Raw genomic sequence first — 22,320 nt, 5'->3', positions numbered from 1 at the left:
TGGGCACTTCGTAAGCTCTAGAACGTTAGATTGCACATCCTCTGCCTTAGGATACCCAAACGGTTCATTTTCATTTAAACAAATGTACAACATTTTTATTTAGTTGCAGCAAACACATTTTTGCAATTCAATGTTCTGCATAAATCCGAGCAGAAATTATAAATTAAATGGTTGTCATATATAATTTATTTTCTACAAACAAAAGTATTCCATAAGAAAGAAAAGAAAAAAAAAAGTTAAAAAGGTTAAAAAAGCAATAATTGCAATACATTAAACAGAATCATTGTAATCCAAAAGAGGATGAATCATTGAAAGGACACGGCTGTGCTTCGAATGCACTTGTGTTTAACCCTTTTAAAGGAACGCACGTCTGCCATCTCCTCTCCGGCAGTAAACAGTCACAGACTCAGAGACCTAAAAAGCAGACATTTCCATAAAAATATTAATCATTCTGTCGTTGCTCTGGTGGTGAACAAACAGTCAAATCCAGCAAGTCAAAAGGAAAAAGCAGTTTAATATGTGGCTCCCTTGAGCTAATTGTAGTTCATAGTACAGCTCCTACCCCAACCTCAGCCATAATCTCCAATTCCTGGAGGTAAAAGAAGCAGTGGAGTGAGGAAAATTCTGCGGCAAGACATAATGATACAAAATGACAGGGACAATAATGACAATGAATTCCATGTCTCCAAGTCATGAGCCGAGGATGCCTGACTGGGCTGACTTATACAATTAAATTGTTACAGGTACAGCAGGAGATTCAGTTACCATCTGCATGCTTTTGGGAGCGCCGTGCACAGACCTGCTGTGGAACATACAAGATTTGGTTTGTTATAAGCATATGCTAAGTAAAACCCACGAGTGTGTCTTTATTTTGGCAGCCTCGTGCACCAGATGCTTTACAACCAACCGGACTCGTTGGTCTCCAAGGATTTACCTGTTTGCACACCCACAGCAGGCAAGGAGAATTTAAACATATGTCCTACGGTATGTTTAAAGGGACATTCCAGAGACTTTACCTTGGTTTCTTTAATGTATTACCCATTGTATTAAACTGTATTATAAAAAGAGATTTACCTCTAAATGTGACTTTCCTGAAGCAAATCTGTGGTCTCTGATTCTAAAGTGACATCCATCCCAACTAGGTGTTTATCGAGTATCCCTGGTCTCCTATTGAAACCAACTGGAGAAATAGCGAGTGCACTTTAAACCACGTGTTAATTCTTTAGAATGAATGAGAGACTCTCGCCATTATCCAATACATTGAATTCACTGGTACGGTAATTTCATCGTAGCCAAAGCATGGCCACCGTTACAATGAATTCAATGCAAAAAGTCAGATGGACCGCTCCCTTAGTCTTGTGTCAGTGGTTATGGTACAAAGCTTGTCCACTGCAGGTGGGGAGGACATCCATTGTATTGAAAAACCTCATTGTAAAGCATTGAGTCAATCATTTCCTATGGGGAATGCCGAATGCGAACAAGGAGCTTGCTATTTTGGTGCACCTCCCCCCCCCCCCCCCCCATCGGCTGACATGGACAGAGCAGGAGCCAGACCCAGCGCCGATGGACATTGGCGCTGGAATCAGATAAGTGTTTAAAGGGGTTTTTAACTGTTTACATGGCTACAAAGCTGTGGGCAGATGGGCACTATAGCATTAGGAATATTGCTTTGTATTCCCAACACTGGAGTTTTCCTTTAATAACAACTATTGTATTTTACATGCGTATAATAATTTTCACAAAATAAATTAAAATCCTTTTGTGTCCACATCATTTGTTAGAACTGTGAGTCACATAATTTAGAAATTAAAGTCGGAGTACAAGACCCTGCTACATAATACCCACTAAAGGGGTAATATAAAACTTTAGTCATGTATGTATTCTTCTAAACTACATTGCTCATATCATCTCACCGTTCGATCCAACAGTTGGTTCTCAATCTTGGTTGAAATCTGTTTTTATACCATAGTCAATTTTTACTGATAAGCTCAAAATTGTATTACACTTTGGGGTCTATTCATCAAAAGCTTCATATTTATCTCACTTTAGAAAAATTTGACTTTTTCATATGATATTCAGCTGAGTTTCTTCATTACACATTGATACATTTTAGACACATTGATGAATTTGCCCCCAAAGAATAACAAAGAATGATTTCCTTTTCCCTCTCATGGGTTATAAAGAAGCATTTTTGATGAATTGACACGGTTACATTGTAAAATCAAGAGGAATTATAATAAGACTTAACGTGGAATCTCTAATCTACAGGTTGAGTTATCTTTCAAACATATTTTTAAAGACATATCTTGATAGCGGGTGTACATCCTTGATAAAACCATAGGTCAATTCTTCAAAAAAACAAAATTACAGTTCAGGTTGAGTTTAAAAATATAGATTATAATATAGATTATAATATACACGTTATACACACAATCATCTCCAATTTTATGGCACTCAGAGAATCTATGTATTCATAAACATAGACAAAGATAACTTTTTAAGGACCTAAAAATGGATCCCAAGCACAGACAAGTATGGTATATGTCATGGTAACTAAACAAGATTGATGCCAGTCTAATGCCAAAAATAGGGCAAATGTTAAGCAGAAGATGATGCCTTGCAACATAACAATGATTCGGGACTTATCACAGTCTTCCTGGCTCATTTAATGGGAAGGGTTAAAATAGGAGTATATTATACTTGTTTACAGTATGCTTTATGTGATTGAATGCACTTAGAAATATAAAAGCACCATTCAAAGTTAGGGTCTTTAGCAAGTTCATGCCAAGCCTAATCTTATGCCTATTACAGCACATTAGTCACAATGTTCCATTAGGAATGCATGATCTTTGGATACGCGTTTCTTAAGCAAAATTATAACCCAACATACACTTTGTCACTACATATATATCCTAAACATACCTTGACACTGAGAAGGGGTACATGGGCAGCCAAAGTAATTAGATTGAGTAGAGCTTGATTTTTTTCCTTAGTCAAGCTGTTTATGTACAGCATTCTGGTTCTCTTCCTGTGGTTTTGTACATTGTAATATGCGTTTTTATTTTATTTTTTTTGTTTGTTTATTTCTGTTCATGAAAGCACTGGGAATTCGTAAATAAAGCTGGTTTCTAACAAGTGTACTCAAACAACTGGTCTGGTTCATATTCACACCAAAAAAAATTTGGGTGTATAAATCGATATCAAGCGAAGCATAAACACATAGATAAAAAGATCATATAATTTTAAAAAGGGTCATTTTAAAAAAAAAAAAAAAAAAACTTTTTAAAAAAAATATTGTCACCAAAAAAATAACGCGATTAAACTGTTGACTGTCACCTATTAAAATGTAAGAAAATGTTGTACACTACTATATAAGATTTAAATTAATTAGTAAATATTTGAGTAATGCACTAAAAACACATTTAAGAATTCTATGATTAGACCTTTCCCTTAAAATAGTATTTTGTACATGGAGAGCGAGAACAGATAAATATTTCAACATCGGAAGATATTGCTCACGTTGCTGAACTACATACATAAGGAAAGTCCTGCGCACAGTCTTTTAAACAAAACGTATTCTAATTCATTGAAATTTCAATGATGCCTCCTTGTTGAATGTCCCTGAGCTACATAAATGAAAGTGACAGATTGCTGTTCAGATAGCAGCCACAATCTTCCCCCAAAATGTTGCCTTTTTGCTGCTCTTGAGTATCCAAATTTCAGTCAATGCTAAATCAAGTCTGACATGTACCCCTAAGAAACAAACTTGCAAGTTGTGCCTTCAAAGCAAGCCTTAAATAAATAGGACACATAGTGTACACCCAGGCTAACATTCAACATATGCTTTGGTTTCCAGATGCTACGACAGAGTAGGAATAGCCTCTGGACTAGTCTGGGAATTGCTACGTCTGGTACTTACACCATGTATATTGCCATTTGTGTTCTTTGACTACATGAATAGATTTTCAATTAGAACAGCAGAAACTGAGATCATTTAACAAGGCTAGCGTATAATTAGCAATCGGAGACTTTAATGATCTAAACACAGGCACATCTCTAAAACAGTAAAATAAAATATAAATGTATATATTATACTTTTTTTTTAATGTATTATTATTTATGAGTTTGGCATCGACGGTTATGAATTGTTGTATAATATTCTTAATTGTTTCCTTGGGGAAAGTTAAAAGGGGCAATCCGAATGTATATGCAACACTTAGGCAGGCTCCGGAGTAAATGTAGTCTGAAAGCCAATTATTTGTAAACAAATGAGTAAAAAAAAATAATAATAATAATAATAAAAAAAAAAAGTTTTACATTTTCCAGTATATATATTTTTTTTTCAACAGGGAAAAAAAATAAAATAAAAATTATATATATATATATTTTTTCTTTTTTTCTTTTATCTTTTTTCCCTGTTGAAATTTTTTTTTTTTTTTTTTTTATTGTTTTATTGTCACAAGTTTAAATGTTAACAAAATTACATTCTTTACACTAATCTCTTTCCTGAAAAACTAAAATCATTTCAATTTGTGCTCGAGCTTTTAAAGACACTATAAGCCTCCAGACCGCTTCAGCACATTGAATTTGTCAGGGTACAGGGTCCCTGTCCCCCTTAGTCCTGCAATGTAAATATTTGCAGTTTTAGATAAACTACAGTACTGAGACTGCCTCTGCTGCGGTCAGACAGCCACTAAGGCACTTCCTGATGGCTAAGCAACTTTTGGTCACCTAACTGATGCTGGACGTTCTCACGCTCCACATAACATCCCGCGTCAGTTAAATCCCAATAGAAAAGCATTAAAGCATTGAGGCAATGCGCATTATTCCCTCCCCTATTATTCCCTCCCCCGTATTTTCATACGGTTTGACCAAAATCTCGGGGGGGGGGGGAAATATGAGAATTCACTATTTAGCAGATATACCCCCAATAGATACATCCATGAATTTTTCATTTATGTTTATTGGGGGCATATTTTAAAACAGCTTGCAAAAGATTCAGACTTTGCAACGTCCTCCCCTCCCCCCTTTAGAAGAGATCAACAGCCTCTTCACCGGGAACCAACTCGAATAAAATAAAAAGAATCAGAGGCTTCTCAATAGAAAGCTGACAGGCAGGGGGTGTATCATTAATGAATCATAAAATTGCTCATTTATTATAGAAAGTGACTTTGAAATGAAGCTGAAGTACTTTATGGGTATGGAGTGGCCCTTTAATGTGTCAGATTGATGGTGTTTTTAACACTATACGGTCAGGAATACATTTTTGTGTTACTGACCCTATAGTGTCCCTTTAAAAATATGTCAATATGTTTCATTCACTGTAATAAAATTTTAATATCAACGGTAGTGTTGCAGCTGTAGCACCATGGAAGGGATACGCAGTCCCTCATAAGTATTCAAAATTAAATTCCAAAAATACATGATTAAAGGGACACTCCAGTGCCAGGAAAACAAACCATTTTCCTGGCACTGCAGGTCCCCTCTCCCTCCCATCCCCCCCCCCCATCCCATGTTGCTGAAGGGGTTAAAACCCCTTCAGTGACTTACCTGAGACCAGCGCCGAAGTCCCTCGATGCTGGTTTAGGGTCCGCTCAGGCTCCTACCCCGCCGATGTCATCTTGCGGGGGAGTCCGATTGCGCATGCACATTAGACCTCTCTATAGGAAAGCATTGAAAATGCTTTCAATGCTTTCCTATGGGGATTTTAGCAACGCTGGTGGGTCCACACATAGGGTGAGGACGTCCAGCGACGCTATAGCACAGAAAACCTGTGCTAGAATCCCGGAAGTGCCCTCTAGTGGCTGTCTAGTAGACAGCCATTAGAGTAGCAGTTAACCCTGCAATGTAAATATTGCAGTTTATGAAATCTGCAATATTTAAAGTTGCAGGGTTAAGGGTAGTGGGAGTTGGCACCCAGACCACTCCAATGGGCAGAAGTGGTCTAGGTGCCTGGAGTGTCCCTTCAAGGCTTGACTCCGAAACGTTGTAAATTACCTATTTAGATAGGCTGAAAAGAGACATGTGTCCATCAAGTACAGTCTTCCTCATATTTGTTTTTTGCTGTTGATCCAAAAGAAGGCAAAAAAAAAAAATATGAAGCATTTCAAATTTTGCAACAAACTAAAAAAACGAAAATTCCCTCTTGACCCCAGCATGGCAGTCAGAGTTATCCTTGGATCAAGAAGCTATTACCCTACAGTTCAATATTCTGTTTTTGCAAGTATGCATCTAGTTGCTGTTTAAAACATATGTACGGACTTTGATAAAACCACTTCTTCAGGCAGAGAATTGCACATCCTTATTGTTCTTACTGTAAAAAACACTTTCCTTTGCCTTAGACAAAATCTACTTTCTTCCATTCTAAACACATGACCTTGTGCCCTATGTAAAGTCCGGTTTGTGAATAGATTTCCACACAATGGTTTGTGTAATGTTATCATATCCCCTCTGAGTCAACTTTTATCTAAACTAATGAGGTTTAAATTTGTTAACCTTTCTTCATAGCTAAAATGTTCCATTCCTTTTTTTAATTTTGTAGCCCACCTCTGCACTTTGTCTAGTGCCATGATATCATTTTTTAAAACAGGTGCCCAAAATTGCACAGCATATTCAATATGTGGTTTTACCAGTAATTTATAAAGAGGCAAGATGATATTCTCATCCAGAGAAGTAATGCCCTTTTTAATGCATGAAAAAACCTTACTGGCCTTAGCCACTGCTGACTTACATTGCACATTGTTGCATAGTTTGTTGTCTATAACAATTCCCTAATCCTTCTAAAGTGTTATCCCTAATTCACTTCCATTTAGGGTATAAGTTGCCTTTGCATTCTCTATGCCGAAGTGCATAACTTTGCATTTTTCTACTTTAAATTTCATCTGCCACTTGAGTATCCAGTCCCCCAATCCATCTAAATCCCTCTGCAGCAAAGTCATATAAATCATTTTGTTTTGATCCTGCATAAAACTCCTTCCAATTTGTACTACTCTGTGAAGCCTTTGGATTTTTATTTTGTAATAACATTATAATGAGAAGTGGAAAATTTATGACAGTTGTCCTTTAACATTAAGGTATCGGGGCCTTATTTGCAAAGTGATAACACCTAAAGTGTGATTAGCGTGACTGTGAACCCGGCGGTCATTTTAATTGCTTACCTGCATCCATTAACACATCGATAACTATAACATTCTAAATGGTGATTGATACCACTGAGTATAGACAAAAAAATAAATTATTCAATGAGAGAAAGAACAAAAACTTACTTTAAAAAATGAAAAAATGTATCCCAATTTATTCAATTATAAAAAGTCTAATGTCTGAAAACGATGTACGTATTGTTGGACTTAAAGAGACACTATAGTCACCAGAACAACTACAGCTTAGTGAATTTGTTCTGGTGAGGAGAATCATTACCTTCAGGCTTTTTGCTGTAAACACTGGCTTTTCAGAGAAAATGCAGTGTTTACATTACAACCTAGTGATAACTTCACTGGCCACTCCTCAGATGGCTGTTAGAGATCCTTCCTGGGTCATGGCTGCCTAAAATGCATCCAAACATTCAGTATCTCCTCTGCATGCAGACACTGAACTTTCCTCATAGAGATCCATTGATTAAATTAATCTCTATGAGGAGTTGCTATTTGGCCAGGGCTGTGTTTGAATAATGCTGGCTCTGCCCCTGATCTGCCTCCTTGTCAGTCTTAGCCAATCCTATGGAGAAACATTGTGATTGGATCAGGTTACCACTTCTGATGATGTCAGCAGACAGGTTGCTGTTCTGAGTCAAACAGCATGTAGATCTACAGCTTCAGGCTTGAATACAGTAAGATTTTGCTATATTTATGGAGGCATGAGGGGCCCAGGGGGACTAGATGGTGGTTTTAACACTATAGGGTCAGGGATACATGTTTGTGTTCCTAACCCTATCGTGATCCTTTAAATTTGGAAAACACTTGTCTAAATGCAACAATATCACAACCACTTCCCCCTACAATATTGTTTGATTTGTTACCATATTGTTTTGAAATTATATTGTGCTTTTTTATGAAAAACTTTGTTAATAAAAAATATTTGGAAAGATTTACAGGCTAAACTCAATATGTGTTAACAGCTACTATTCAGTACCACTCAGTATTACATTGTGTCTGCCCCAAAGTTGTCTTTGTTCCCAAATGGTTTTCAAACATTAGAGAAGTGCAGAGATACAAAATATAAGAAGAGGGGGATGAAAAGAATAAATAAATATACCTGGTATAAACATGAAACAGCCGTAACGTTGTAATTATATAACAGGAGAATCCCAAGGAGATTTCTAGATAACGAGATATATAGTTATTCATTTATAATCCTATCATGTGCAAGGAAATACATTTATTGACTACTGTGCGGACTCAAGATAAAGAGGAAAGAAAAAAAGATCTATTTAAGTGCATGGAGATGCCCCCTGCTACAGGGAACCACATTTAGGTTTAACAAAAGATTCAGTCTGCACAATCAGAGACTGGTAAAACATATATGACAATACAATTAGAACAAACTGTAACATTTAAAATGGTATTGGTCTTGTCTGTCTCCTGAGGTTAGAACAAACATTTCTGGAAGCCAATCGTCTTAGCAATGTGTAATTGGTATACCACATACCTAACAAACATCAGCAACCCAAAGAGCTGCAGATACACGTTATACTTTGGTATCTAACTATCGCCCAATATCATTGCTCCCTGTATTATCAAAAATCTTGGGGAAATGTGTCCACACGCAATTATTTGAATATCATCAACGATCAAATTATCTGACCCCTGATCAATCAGGCTTTCGTCCAAATCACTCAACTTCAACTGCCCTCTTAAAAGATTGCAATGACAACCAAATTGGCATGGAACAAGGAGACTTAACAGGAGTTATTTTCCTTTATTTTGCCAAGGCTTTTGACACAGTAGAACTGGCATTCTTTTGCAAAAACTTAAAAACTCAGGCATTTGTGATCGTCTGCTAACCTGGTTTCGATTTTATGTTTCAGACGGATAGCAATATGTGGCCATTTCTGATAGTGCTTTCCTCCCTCTTCCAGTCACGTGTGGTGTTCCCCAAGGCTCCATACTCGGCCCCCTGCTATTCACATTATTTATAAATGATCTGCCTAACGTCTGCAAATCCTCAACTGTACACATGTATGCAACAGACACTGTAATCTACATTAGTAAACCCAAGCTACTGCAGCTTAAGGCTGTGCTCCAAAACCAATTCACAGAGGTAGAAAAGTGGATAGCGGATAACAAACACTGACAAAACTGTTTCAATGATCTTTGGGACTGTACCTAAATTACATAAACTACAAAATCAACAACTGTGTATCAGAACAAATTCATATAGCACACTGACAGCAGTCTGCTTTTTTAAATATCTAGGTATGTTGCTAGACCCCAATCTATCCTTTGGCCTTCACATTGAAACAAATCCTGCCTAAGCCCTACAATAAGGAAACAGAGTGCAACAAATGCTAATGCCGGCCATTGATTATGGGGTTGTAGTGTATGCACCCACACCACAAACCCACCTTAATACGTTATATAATTTGTTCTGCTGCTTTGTACTAGAATGTAGTTACTTTACCCACCATTATGACATGTTAAAAGAGCTAAACTGGCTGTCGCTGGAATCCCGACGCACTCTACATCTTTCCAGCCTTGTGCATAAGAGCATTTCTGGGAAGCTCTCACCCTACCTGAGTAGAATGCTCTCCTCGGCTGTTCCCACCTCCTATAACCTCCGATCCAGTACTAGCATGATATTTAGCATACCGCAATACAAAAATAAAGTGGCTCGATCCTCATTTTCCTACAAAGCACCGCAATTATGGAATAACCTCAGGGACACAGTCATTCACTTCATGACACTTCATTCAATCTAAAATCTTTTAAGAGATCTATAGCAATATACCTCAGCACAGAATGTATCGGTCATGGTTGAATATATTTATTACCTGTTAAGTATTACATTTATATATGTGTGCATGTGTATATATATGTATGTATGTATTTCTGTAATATTGTATCCTATTGTAACGATGCAATGTTTTGTGGACCCAGGACATACCGTATATACTCGAGTATAAGCCGACCCGAATATAAGCAGAGGTACCTAATTTTACCACAAAAAAAAACTGGGAAAACGTATTGACTCGAGTAGAAGCCTAGGGTGGGAAATGCAGCAGCTACTGGTAAATTTCTAAATAAAATTAGATCCCAATAAAATTACATTAATTGAGGCATCAGTAGGTTAAATGTTTTTTAATATTTATTTACAGTATGTGTATATAATGAATGCAGAGTGTGTGTGTGTGTGTGTGTATATAATGAATGCAGTGTTTGTGTAGTGTGTGTATATAATGAATGCAGAGTGTGTATATAATGAATGCAGAGTGTGTGTGTGTATATATATATAATGAATGCAGAGTGTGTGTGTGTGTGTGTGTATATATAATGAATGCAGAGTGTGTGAGTGTGTATATAATGAATGCAGAGTGTGTGAGTGTGTATATAATGAATGCAGAGTGTGTGTGTGTGTATATATAATGAATGCAGAGTGTGTGTGTGTGTATATATAATGAATGCAGAGTGTGTGTGTGTGTATATATAATGAATGCAGAGTGTGTGTGTGTGTATATATAATGAATGCAGAGTGTGTGAGTGTGTATATAACGAATGCAGAGTGTGTGTGTGTATATATAATGAATGCAGAGTGTGTGTGTATATATATATATAATGAATGCAGAGTGTGTGTGTATATATATAATGAATGCAGAGTGTGTGAGTGTGTATATAATGAATGCAGAGTGTGTATATAATGAATGCAGAGTGTGTATAGTGTGTGTGTATATAATGAATGCAGAGTGTGTATATAATGAATGCAGAGTGTGTATATAATGAATGCAGAGTGTGTATATAATGAATGCAGAGTGTGTGAGTGTGTATATAATGAATGCAGAGTGTGTGTGTGTATATATAATGAATGCAGAGTGTGTGTGTGTATATATAATGAATGCAGAGTGTGTGTGTGTGTATATATAATGAATGCAGAGTGTGTGTGTGTGTATATATAATGAATGCAGAGTGTGTATATAATGAATGCAGAGTGTGTATATAATGAATGCAGAGTGTGTGAGTGTGTATATAATGAATGCAGAGTGTGTGTGTGTATATATAATGAATGCAGAGTGTGTGTGTGTATATATAATGAATGCAGAGTGTGTGTGTGTGTATATATAATGAATGCAGAGTGTGTGTGTGTATATATAATGAATGCAGAGTGTGTGTGTGTGTATATATAATGAATGCAGAGTGTGTGAGTGTGTATATAATGAATGCAGAGTGTGTGTGTGTATATATAATGAATGCAGAGTGTGTGTGTGTGTATATATAATGAATGCAGAGTGTGTGAGTGTGTATATAATGAATGCAGAGTGTGTGTGTGTATATATAATGAATGCAGAGTGTGTGAGTGTGTATATAATGAATGCAGAGTGTGTGTGTGTGTATATATAATGAATGCAGAGTGTGTGTGTGTATATATAATGAATGCAGAGTGTGTGAGTGTGTATATAATGAATGCAGAGTGTGTGTGTGTGTATATATAATGAATGCAGAGTGTGTGTGTGTATATATAATGAATGCAGAGTGTGTGAGTGTGTATATAATGAATGCAGAGTGTGTGTGTATATATAATGAATGCAGTGTGTGTGTGTGTGTATATATAATGAATGCAGTGTGTGTGTGTATATAATGAATGCAGTGTGTGTGTGTATATAATGAATGCAGAGTGTGTGTGTATATATAATGAATGCAGAGTGTGTTAGTGTGTATATAATGAATGCAGAGTGTGTATAGTGTGTGTGTGTATATAATGAATGCAGAGTGTGTATATAATGAATGCAGAGTGTGTATATAATGAATGCAGAGTGTGTGAGTGTGTATATAATGAATGCAGAGTGTGTGTGTGTGTGTATATATATAATGAATGCAGAGTGTGTGTGTGTGTATATATAATGAATGCAGAGTGTGTGTGTGTGTGTGTATATATAATGAATGCAGAGTGTGTGAGTGTGTATATAATGAATGCAGAGTGTGTGTGTGTGTATATATAATTAATGCAGTGTGTGAGTGTGTATATAATGAATGCAGAGTGTGTGTGTGTATATATAATGAATGCAGAGTGTGTGTGTGTATATATAATGAATGCAGAGTGTGTGTGTGTATATATAATGAATGCAGAGTGTGTATATAATGAATGCAGAGTGTGTATATAATGAATGCAGAGTGTGTGTATATACCGTGTTTCTCCGAAAATAAGACCGGGTCTTATATAAATTTTAGTCACACAAAACACACTAGGGCTTATTTTCAGGGTAGGGCTTATTTATTTACGGTACCGGTATGTACATTGAACCCCCCCTTTAATTAATCCACCCCCCCCCCTTTAATTAATCCACCCCCTCTAATTAATCCACCCCCCCTTTAATAAATCCACCCCCCTCTAATTAATCCACCCCCTCTAATTAATCCACCCCTTCTTTAATAAATCCACCCCCCTCTAATTAATCCAACCCCCTTTAATTAATTCACCCTCCCTCTAATTAATCCACCCCCTCTAATTAATCCACCCCTTCTTTAATAAATCCACCCCCTTCTAATTAATCCACCCCCCCTTTAATTAATCCACCCCCTCTAATTAATCCACCCCCCTTTAATTAATTCACCCTCCCTCTAATTAATCCACCCCCTCTAATTAATCCACCCCTTCTTTAATAAATCCACCCCCCTATAATTAATCCACCCCCTCTAATTAATCCACCCCCTCTAATTAATCCACCCCTTCTTTAATAAATCCACCCCCCCTCTAATTAATCCAACCCCCTTTAATTAATTCACCCTCCCTCTAATTAATCCACCCCTCTAATTAATCCACCCCTTCTTTAATAAATCCACCCCCCTCTAATTAATCCACCCCCTCTAATTAATCCACCCCCCCTTTAATTAATCCACCCCCTCTAATTAATCCACCCCCCCTTTAAGTAATTCACCCTCCCTCTAATTAATCCACCCCTCTAATTAATCCACCACCCCTTTAATTAATCCACCCTCCCTTTAATTAATCCACCCCCCTTTAATTAATCCACCCCCTTTAATTAATCCACCCCCTCTAATTAATCCACCCCTTCTTTAATAAATCCACCCCCCTCTAATTAATCCACCCCCTCTAATTAATCCACCCCCTTTAATTAATCCACCCCCTCTAATTAATCCACCCCCTCTAATTAATCCACCCCCCCTTTAATTAATTCACCCTCCCTCTAATTAATCCACCCCCTCTAATTAATCCACCACCCCTTTAATTAATCCACCCTCCCTTTAATTAATCCACCCTCCCTTTAATTAATCCACCCCCTTTAATTAATCCACCCCCCTCTTTAATAAATCCACCCCATCTAATTAATCCACACACCCCCTCTAATCCACACCCCCCTCTAATTAATCCACCCCCCTCTAATTAATCCACCCCCCCTCTAATTAATCCACCCCCCCTCTAATTAATCCACCCCCCCTAATTAATCCACACACCCCCTAATTAATCCACACACCCCCCTCTAATTAATCCACCCCCCCTTTAATTAATCCACCCCCCCTTTAATTAATTCACCCCCCCTTTAATTAATTCACCCCCCCCTTTAATTAATTCACCCCCCCTTTAATTAATTCACCCCCCCCTTTAATTAATTCACCCCCCCTTTAATTAATTCACCCCCCCCTTTATTTAATTAAGTCCCAGGCATAAAATACCGGTATCTACTCACAGTTCAAAGAGTCCGACCACTGGGTGCCTTCCGCTTAAGATCCGTGAAGGCAGACTGACGGCGCTGCGCACGTCGTCATCACGCTGCGCGATGCCGCGGCCCGCAACGCTCCTCCCCCTCCTCATAGAAGAAGGAAGTCCCGCCAAAGGTAAAATGCCTAGGTCTTCTTTTCGGGGTAGGGCTTATATTGCAGCCCACCCCGAAAATTCGGCTAGGGCTTATTTTCGGGGTAGGTCCTATTTTCGGGGAAACACGGTATAATGAATGCAGAGTGTGTGTGTGTATATATATAGTGCAACCATCCCCCCATGTTTCCTATATATATATATATATATATATATATATATATATATATATATATATATATATATATATATATAAAATGAATGCAGTGTGTGTGTGTATAGTGTGTGTAAACTGGGTGGGGGGAGGGCATTTTTAATATTTTAATATTATTATTGTAATATTGATTTTTTTTTAACTTTTTTTTTGTCCCCTGCTTGTTACCTGGCCAGGAAGGGGGGAATTGTTAATCCCTGGTGGTCCAGTGGCATGTACTGAGCAGTGGGGAAGGGGGGCAGCAGCAAGCTCTTACTTACCTTTCCAGCAGCTCCCTTCAGCTCCCCTGTGTAAATCTTGCGGTCTGCGTGCCGCGCGGACCCGTGGCAACGTTCTGAGGGCCGCTGGACTCGCGAGACTTACACAGGGGAGCTGAAGGGAGCTGCTTATACTCTAGTATATACGGTACTTGAAAACGAGAGAAATCTCAGATGTATCCATCCTGGTAAAATATTTAATTAATAAATAAATACTACTGTCTGCAAGATTTTTATTTTGTGAAGTTTTTATATATCACATTAGTCTGAAAGACTTTAAAGCTGAAATCAGCTGAAATCTTGTTGGCATTATTGGACATCAAAACTCCAAACAGCATTATCCTTTATACAGAGCGAGCTTGAGCAATTAATGAAACATTTGACAAAACCTACAGTCTTATAAGGCTTCCCCAATCCAGTTCATGTTTGAACTTTAAAAAAATGGCACTGACATGCAATTACTTTTCTTTTCAACATGATCAGGACACGTAGGGTGCCAAATCTATGACAGACGCAACACTAGTAGAGTGGATGTAAATCTATCTTTTATATAGGGAAATATGACAGGATAAAATATTCCAGCCTCTCTAAGTGCGGATCTGAACATTTGCATAAATATACATAAACAACACTGATGTTTCTTCATATACATAGAACAATATACACGAGTTGAGTTTGGCCCTTTGTAACATTGTTACACAGCAAGAAAATAATGTACATCCAAAGATCACAGTACACAAATAAATGGGAACAATACAAGTTTATATACACCGTCACTCTAACTGTACCAGTTACTGTTACAAGTAAGAAAAGGATATAGATGGGAGATGCTTCAAGGTGTGCAGTCAAAGATGTCTTTGCTCAGGTTTAGAGATACACAAACCCAATTATATCTATAAAGAAAGTATTACAGTACACTAGATAATTATGGTGTAAATCTTTTATTCTCTGGTATCACCAAAAGCACCTGGTAATTATTTATAATATAGCACGTATAAGCAAGTCCCACAATGGCATTAAATAAATATTTTGCCCAAAAAAGAAAATCTGTCTTATATTAAATACAATTTAGATTGTTTTATTCTTTTTTTTATTTTTTGGGGTATACTTTCCTATTTGGTAACTTGGAACTGGATTAAGAGCGGATATTGGTGGCAAACATGCCAGTGTCTATATCACATTGTAGCACCCATTAGCATTATTCATTTTACAGTTAAAAGCTGAATACATTAGCAATTAGAGACTAAACATTTATAAACTTGCTACGATTTTTTTTCAGTTCCCCTTTCTTTCAGTAGGTGGTGCTGTGGTGGCCTGCATGCTTCTCCAGAACGTTCCTCTGACAGATGTCATTCTGGGTGTAATTTGTCCCTTTCAGATTCTTAAATATGCAGCATGTGCTGACTGTGGTACTGATGAGAGTGATTGACTAATTGCTTGTCAACAAATGGCAAGTTGCATAGCATTCATGTATTATATAACTGTTAAATAAATAATATTAGGACACTGTAGCAACTCCGTGAGAACCAAGCTAGGCAGAGCTGTATACTGAATACATTAAAGATCAACAAAAATAAATTAAGCACCTTTTGAAGGTTATGGGGTAAGGAGCTCCCATCTCTGTCTAACTGCAGTTAAAAGACCACCCTACCCTATTCACCAACGCCATTTTTCCCCATTGCACACACACATAAGCTTCCTTTGCACGTACAAATATCTACTAGCCTTTACAGGCGCTGTCATAGCTTTTGCATAGGAATCAAACACTACTAAAGCCATTTGGCAAACTCATGAAACTACTTCCGAACTACATATCCCATGAACCTCTTCTCACCATGTCATGGTCTACGGAGACAGACTGTAGAATTCGCAGATCCATTGGGATCTTTCTACAGCCAACAAAATAACTTTATAGGTAAGCATTTTACTTGAAGTCTCTTGCTTTGAGCCACTTGAAAGAACACACTGTATGTATTGCTTACCATATTAAACACTACATAGAGAAAAGAGGAATTCACATACATAGGAATACTTTAATTTTTAGTTTATAATATAAAAATGTAGAAATACAATCAAAATAAAAGACTTTATTTATTCTCAGTAAACAGAAAAGATAGCTACTTACCTATCAACATTTCAAATTGATTTAAAAAAAAAAGTAACATTTAATTTTGATTGTAATCTTAGTTTATGATCAGCGTTAACTAATTGGGAAACTCATTTAGATCAAGCGCACGCTATTTTTTTCACAAGTCAATCTGTTAATACATACTGACTGTAACACAGACTGGCGTTTACTGTAACAGCATTCTCTAATATATTTATATGAAATAAAAAAAAATCCAGGCCTCCTATTAGAAAAGGACAGCAGGACGAGAAAAGTGAACCGGGGGGCATATTTGCATCAAACAGGGTCTGTTCTTCGAAAACAGGGACACCGGGGAGTAATCCCACTAGGCAAACAGGCTAAGAAGAAGACATCTAATTTAAACTGTAAACTACTACCCATTCAATAGTCTGAACACCAGAATAAACTCTTAAATCTGTCACATCTGTTTCAAAGCGTGCAATCTGATGTGAACAATAACAAGCCGTCTTTCAAGTTGTCAGAAACCCAAGAAGAGACATTTACAGTTGCTATCTTTCCTGTATAGCGAGATTTTAAATGAAATAGCTGCCTTGCTGAACAGAGCAGATTCTTAGTCAGCCAATTTATTTTTCTGATGACAATATCCATATGAAACTATCATAATTTGGCGGCGTGCCTCATCACCAACGCACGGTGCTTTATTTAATTTTTTTATTATTAGTGTTATTTATTCATGGAGCCACAAATTGCAACATTCAATCAGTCTCACTGCATCACACAATATCCACATCCGTAAAGTGGATACAGGACACGCTTAAAGGATGCCACTAATTCACAAATTACTCTGTGATGTTATGTCAATAATATTTCGCCTATTCATGGGCCAAAAAATACAACAGCTTTGTTTGCTCATTTTCTAATTCTACCTTATCAGCACAGATTATATAGGTACATACACTCACATATGTCATCGGTGAGGGTTCAGTAGTAAATGCATTTGTGTGCTTTAAAAAGGCAAGCACACAGTCTTCGAATTTAACATGGGACTGCATGATAACAATACACAAAAGGGTTAATAAATAAATGTAGGTTGGTCTGGTATGCCTAAAGCAACACTCAGGGATGAGGGAGTCTGACTTGGAATGGAGTGCTCAAAACTGGGTATAGGCAGAAATTTCACCAAAAAACTGCCCCAAAATGTAGAAATACAATTATATCATTGTGGGTGCAATGATATAGGTGAACCCAGGAGCTAATTCCACTTAAAAAGGCTTGAGTCACCAGTATGGATATGTAGTGTGAATACCAGGCAACTACTATATATATAGTGTGTGTACCTTTAAATCTGTCAGAAGACAGGATAGGGTTATAACACACCAATTGCTTATATTAAAACATATATCTAGTGTGTATCCCTTTAAATCTGTATATGTCAGAAATAGTATGCTCATCAAGATAAAACTTCAAAGTATATGGATGACTGTATTCTATATGGAAAATTAATTACCGGAATCCAATAGGTTAAAATTGATATAGAATTTATTAGAGAAAAAATAATAACAATAGTAATAACTATGTCAAACCATAATTGCTTGTATAGAATGACAACGAGAAATGTAAAATATATATATATATATATCGAAAAATATAAAAATATATAAAAATATCAATTGGGGATAATTTGCAAGAATATTACCAGCAATTGATATTCTTGCAAATTATCCCCAATTGATATTTTTATATATTTTTATATTTTTCGATATATATATATATATTTTAAATTTCTCGTTGTCATTCTATACAAGCAATTATGGTTTGACATAGTTATTACTATTGTTATTATTTTTTCTCTAATAAATTCTATATCAATTTTAACCTATTGGATTCCGGTAATTAATTTTCCATATAGAATACAGTCATCCATATACTTTGAAGTTTTATCTTGATGAGCATACTATTTCTGACATATACAGATTTAAAGGGATACACACTAGATATATGTTTTAATATAAGCAATTGGTGTGTTATAACCCTATCCTGTCTTCTGACAGATTTAAAGGTACACACACTATATATATAGTAGTTGCCTGGTATTCACACTACATATCCATACTGGTGACTCAAGCCTTTTTAAGTGGAATTAGCTCCTGGGTTCACCTATATCATTGCACCCACAATGATATAATTGTATTTCTAATAAATAAATGTAATGATGTGAAAATGCGGTGTAGATGCATTAGATCTCACTTTAGGCAGATGGTGGGATTTATGATTTCCTAGATGTACTGGCAGATTAACTAAAGCGATTCCGTTAAATTAACCCTGGTAGTCTATCTTCAGGTAAGCATGTGGTGTATTAGTGAACCATTTTTCTATTCTTGCTTTAGAATTCTGGAGATAAAGCAGGAGGAATGTTCAATGTTTTAGCACATTTTGGATGTAATACCTACAGTGGCTATTTAAAATAGTCTTCTTCGGGGAACAATATTCTTTGCATAGTTTGCCCATGGGAACAATCACAGCTCTCCCAGTAAGTGATTTTCTGTTGAGGTGTTAAAAAGCACATTACTTAATCCTCAGTGACCCACCCCAAGGGTGTTAAAAATCTTCTATAGAATTTCAGAATCAGTAAAGAGAGATTCCTAAAAGTTAATAATTCAATCTGAGATGTATATTATATAGAAATCTCCAAGAAAACAAGGGTATAATATGTTTTGTCCAAATGTTAGTTTTTTTCTTTTGTTTTTTTATTGAGAAGGGTAAGGTTTTTTTTTCTTCTACTTTTGTGAATAGTCTACATGTGTTTAAAAACTATTAAATTAACACTATAGTGTTGGGGGAGGGGAAGCTGCCCCCTTCCCTCGAGCCCCCGGCAGATAAGGGGTTTTAAATCCTTTCATGAAAACACTTACCCGATACCAGCATTAAAGTACCATGGTGCTGGCTCCATCGGGGGTACCTAATGCACATGCACGGTGAGTTCTGTGCACGAATTAGGCATCCTCCATAGGAAAGCAGTGAATCTATGCTTTCCTATGGGGCTTTTCAAGACGCTGGATGTCAAAGCGTGTCCAGTTTCGTTTCTTTTCTTTTCCGTGAAACTACTGGTGCATTTAGTGGCTGTCTGGTAGAGAGCAACAAAGGCAGTCTTAACACTGCCATGTAAACATTGCAATTTGTCTAAAACAAAGGGGGACAGGGACACTGTACTCCGACCACTTCAATGAGATGAAGAAATCTGGGTGCCTATAGCGTGCCTTTAACAAGCTCTCCAGATAAAGAGAGTTTACAGGGAAACTGTCACATCTATGAAATTTGCACCATTAAATAAAACATTCAATATTGCCTATAACTTGCACTAAAGGAACAATCCAAGCACCATAACCACTACATTGTGCTTTAGTGGTCATGGTGCCAAGAAGGCCTTGGCACCCCATTATATATAGTCAAATCGCTAAGAACTGCTTGATTTCTTACCTTGTATCTGCTGAAACTGCTCCCTGCCTCTCAACAAACTCCACGACAGCTGGAAGCTCTCTGCCTGAACCAACTGCAGCACCGCCGGTGGCGCAGAGGAATCAGATGATGGCTGAGAGTGATCATCTGATGTTCTCAGCCAATCAGCTGGCCCTGAAATATTGGGCTCACGTCCTGGGGGCTGTATGGAGGTGGGGAATGGTGCCAAGATAAGAAGTCAAGCCATTCTAAACAGTTATCGTCCACATTCTGCTGGAGATAACGGTAGCTAAAATGCAGTGTTTGAGGCCCCTTACTCCCCATCAAGCTAGGACAGCTGGCCCCACTTGGACCCTGACAATTTGGGACTGTGGTATTCCTTCCTTTGTAGGACGAGGAAGGTGGCAGACCAACCAATGTTTCTAGAGAGCTGAAGTTCACTCGATAATGTTTGACAGAGGTATATCATATATAAAAAAAAAAAATCCAGTTTTTCAGACCTATCTTATAGCATGCGATCACATAAGATTTTCATCTGATAGTTTATGGAACTGCAGATTAGGCTGATACAAATAATGGGCACTCTTTGAGAACATCTAGTCTGTATTATTATTATTTTATTATTTATATAGCGCCAGCAAATTCTGTAGCGCTGTACAACTGTACTGAAAGTTTATAAGAGTTTGTGTTTTACTCATCAAGTGCGAAAGTTACAATCTACCATAATCACTGTAACGGATCACATGGCACCCCGACTGGGTACCTCGTTGAAGGATGCTCCTAGCGCTTACAGAGGGCTCCAAGTGCTCCACAGACACCACAACCACCGCAGACCCCACGAAGCGCCGCAGCTTGGTTCGGGTCTCGCCGTCTCCTACCCACCCTGGACCTACGACAAGGCTCCATGTTCCAGTGGGTAAACCTCTCCTCCAAGAGAGTGAAGCAGGAACAGGCTCTTAAAAGAGCCTAGAAGTGATTATCCAAGGGAGTATGCAGAGCATAGCAATTCCTTGTAGAGACAGGACTCTTGTAGTGATATAGCAATTCCCCCAATAAGAGACAGGACTCTAGATTGAGGGTGAAGAAGAACTCTCATGTTTAATGGCAGGTACTCTGCTTTTATGCAGTGCTCCCCTGCAAGGGAGACGCCCACAGGCAATTAGGCATTAACCAATCACATATCGGTTACATCCCACCTATTCCCTCCCCTCTGCTTGGGAGATAATTGAGTTTCTTACTGTATCTACTCAATTATCTCCAAGCTAAAAGATCATACATTTTTATAACTTTAAAACTATACATTCAATCCTTTTATAAAAGCCACATATTATTAATCAGCATACTTGAAATATGAACATACTCGAAAATCATGCAAATCCTTGCATTAGTTCAAAAGTTAGCTGGAAGTCCTTTGTGACCGACCGCAGGCACATTTTCATGCCAAAAACAGTTCCATGGATTTGGGCTGTGCGGTCGATCTATTTTACCCCGAGAAAGTGACTAAGTCCCATTCGAACGAGCGTTCGAATCTTCGAACGAGACTTAGTCTCCAGCCGTGGTGTCGAAGTAGGTACGGGTCAGCGGTGTTCGTGCATTTGGGTAGCCACAAACAGTTCCATAGATTTGGCTGCACACACCGCTGACCGCGTTCAAATAAGTTAAAATGGCCGCCGCCACGTGTTCGTTTGTCGAATGGCGGCCACTTCGACAACTTCGGCACTTCGACTGCATTCGAAGTGCCAGTTTAAAGTTGGAACACTGCTCCAAAGTATTTAAAGGGCCAGGAACAGCATTATACAAATCCATTATGCCCAAATGCAGTTAAAGGGCAATACATCCCAGGGCCATAGTCGCAGGGCAGGAGGCTGGCAAACAGGCCCCTCCAAAAACCAGTGGCGAGGTTACTTTCGCCACAATCACAATCTGGTTCCTGAAGACCATATGCCAACATGGAATACCATCATTCCATTCGATGGCCGCTGCATTCAGCCCTGGAGTCGTTAAAAGAAAGTGACTACGTATTGCAACAGTCTTCACACTAAACACTGCCATTGGTTCATTAAAAATTTAAAAAATTAAACGACATCTATGGGAAAGTTGTATGAAAAACTCTTCTGTGATTTTCCAAACTAGAAAACAAAAGGTAAAATGGATATATGAATATAGAAATAATGAATCATTCAGATTGGATTAATTGATGTTTTTATATGAAGCAATTCATGTTTTGAATTTTTTTTTTATAAATGTTTATATGTTCCTTACACCAAGATAATATTTAAGGCGCTACTCCATTCTATAGAGTTTGTTTCTAATAATAAGGGCCACAA

At 37.5% G+C, this 22,320-nt stretch overlaps 1 protein-coding gene across 2 annotated transcripts in view; it reads right to left on the bottom strand.

Moving 5' to 3' along the window:
- GPD2 (glycerol-3-phosphate dehydrogenase 2) overlaps window positions 1–22,320 on the bottom strand; it is a 230,804-nt gene that overhangs the window by 166,185 nt on the left and 42,299 nt on the right. The gene's annotated exons all lie outside the window — the stretch shown is intronic.

The sequence above is a fragment of the Pelobates fuscus genome, chromosome 8, assembly GCF_036172605.1.
Source record: "Pelobates fuscus isolate aPelFus1 chromosome 8, aPelFus1.pri, whole genome shotgun sequence".
NCBI classification, from domain to species: domain Eukaryota; kingdom Metazoa; phylum Chordata; class Amphibia; order Anura; family Pelobatidae; genus Pelobates; species Pelobates fuscus.
This window is presented reverse-complemented; position numbering and strand designations above follow the sequence as displayed.